The sequence below is a fragment of the Octopus bimaculoides genome, chromosome 18 (genome assembly GCF_001194135.2).
Source record: "Octopus bimaculoides isolate UCB-OBI-ISO-001 chromosome 18, ASM119413v2, whole genome shotgun sequence".
In the NCBI taxonomy this organism is placed as follows: Eukaryota; Metazoa; Mollusca; class Cephalopoda; order Octopoda; family Octopodidae; genus Octopus; species Octopus bimaculoides.
In genome coordinates, this window is record NC_068998.1 from 39,408,905 (window position 1) to 39,410,983 (window position 2,079).

Here is a 2,079-nt window from a genome sequence, read left to right on the forward strand (position 1 = left end):
TCATCATCATCATCATCATCATCATTGTGAACAATCATTAGTCACCGGTTTAAGAATACAAACGCCATACGTTTTCAAAAGTAAAAACAAAAACAAAAGAATAAACCACAAATTCAATATCTCTATCACACACACACACACACACACACACACACACATGGACAAACAAAAGTTTATTACAGAAAGGAGATCAATATCTCAGCTAGCATTATTTCTCCTCCTCATCACTGCCACCACCACCACCTCCACTATTATTACTATTACTACCACCGCCACCATCACCAATAACAACAACAGCCCCACCACATAAGCATTAACACTGTTATTACAACGGCTATTCATCATATATTAGGCAGGGGTAGTCATCCTTATCCCACTGGAGTTGAGTCAGAGTAAATAGGGCAGCAAAATAAACAACAACAAAAAGCTTACAGAATGTGAAGACATCCGTGTGTGTGTGTGTGTGTGTGTGTGTGTATATATATATATATACACACACACATACATACACACACACACACATTTATATATATATAGTGAATGAGGAAGAGAGTAAAAGAAGGGAAAGAGATACAGACAAAAAGAGAGAGTGTGTGTGAAAGGTTCAACACACAAGGTAAGTTAGCAGAACATACTGTTTGTTTTGTTATCAATTTTTAAATTTTTAATTTTTTTTATTTTACCGCTTTGCCATTCTGGTCCACCATCAACAGGTATAGCTAGCTAGTCTCTCTCTCTCTCAACCTCATTTACTTTGTCTTTCCTTCTCTGTCTGTCTGTCTGTCTCTTTTATATATATATATATGCACAGGTGTAGGAGACAAGAATGGCAAGAGAAAAAAAAAAAAGAACTATATACATACAGGTAAATGAAATATGATGAATGTATATATATATATATATATATATATATACATACATATGATGTGTGTGTATGCATAGTAGTAAAGAAAATACTTTAGAAAATGTTAAGTCAGTAAAATAATAATACACATATAAAGTACAAGGACACACATACATGCATACATACAATATACACACCCATAACACCTAACTCTATTTGTCCCAGCTCTCTATAGTCTGAGTTTAAGTCCAGACAAAACCAACGTTATCGTTTATTCTTCCTACCATTATCAAGTTGCGTACTGGGGTCGACCTAATCGACTGGCCCCCTCCCCACAAATTTCAGGCCTTGTGCCTATAGTAGAAAGATCATTATTATTATTATTTAAGTCAGTGAGCTGGCAGAATCATTAGCACGTTGAATAAAATGCTTGGTGGCTTTTTTTTCTGGTTCTTTTATATTCTGGGTTCAAATGCCACCGAGGCCGACTTTGCCTTTCATCCTTTCAGGGTTGATAAATTAAGTACCAGTGAAACACTGGGGTCGATGTAATCGACTCATCCCCACCCAAATAGGTGCCCTTGTGGAAAAATTTGAAACCACTATCATCATTATTATCATTATTATTCATTGCTATGCTCTGGGTTCAAATTCTGCTGGGGTCAACTTTGCCTTTCATCCTTTTGAGATTGATAAATTAAGTACCAATGAAACACTGGGGGCCCAATGTAATTGACTGGTCCCTCCCTGCAAATTTCAGGCCTTGTACCTTTAGTAGAAAGGATTACTACTACTACTACTACTACTACTACTACTACTACAAAGCTCAAATACCCTATATTTCAGGAGAAAACTGAGTGAGGTGGACTTTGTATGAATGCATCCATCTCTTCATAACTGTCAACAAGTTTATAACTACAGGATGTTAGAATATCAAGGGGAAACAAAAATACTATATATATATATAGAGAGAGAGAGAGAGACGAACAGACAGATGTGATAGATAGATGAATGCATGCATACATACATACATAAACTTTCCAAAAATTTAGCACATAAATACATATGCATGCATCTAAAACGCATCCATAAAACAAACATACAAATCTGCGCATACACTAACACCAAATACTGCACACACACACACATATGCACAAATACTTAGATGATGTTGATAAAAGTTCTAATGAAGGAGCCTTGAATCTATGTTAGAGTCCGGCTCTTTCTCTATGGAC

General features: G+C 35.9%; 1 protein-coding gene and 1 long non-coding RNA gene across 2 annotated transcripts in view; one reads left to right on the forward strand and one right to left on the reverse strand.

Moving 5' to 3' along the window:
* The window catches only part of LOC106884070 (LIM and senescent cell antigen-like-containing domain protein 1), a 93,741-nt gene that overhangs the window by 50,365 nt on the left and 41,297 nt on the right, over nucleotides 1–2,079 (reverse strand). The window lies entirely within an intron of this gene.
* The window catches only part of LOC128249904 (uncharacterized), a 51,220-nt gene continuing 49,416 nt past the window's right edge, over nucleotides 276–2,079 (forward strand). The window contains exon 1 of the long non-coding RNA XR_008266053.1: nucleotides 276–616. This is a non-coding gene — a long non-coding RNA (uncharacterized LOC128249904). The remainder of the gene's footprint in view (nucleotides 617–2,079) is intronic.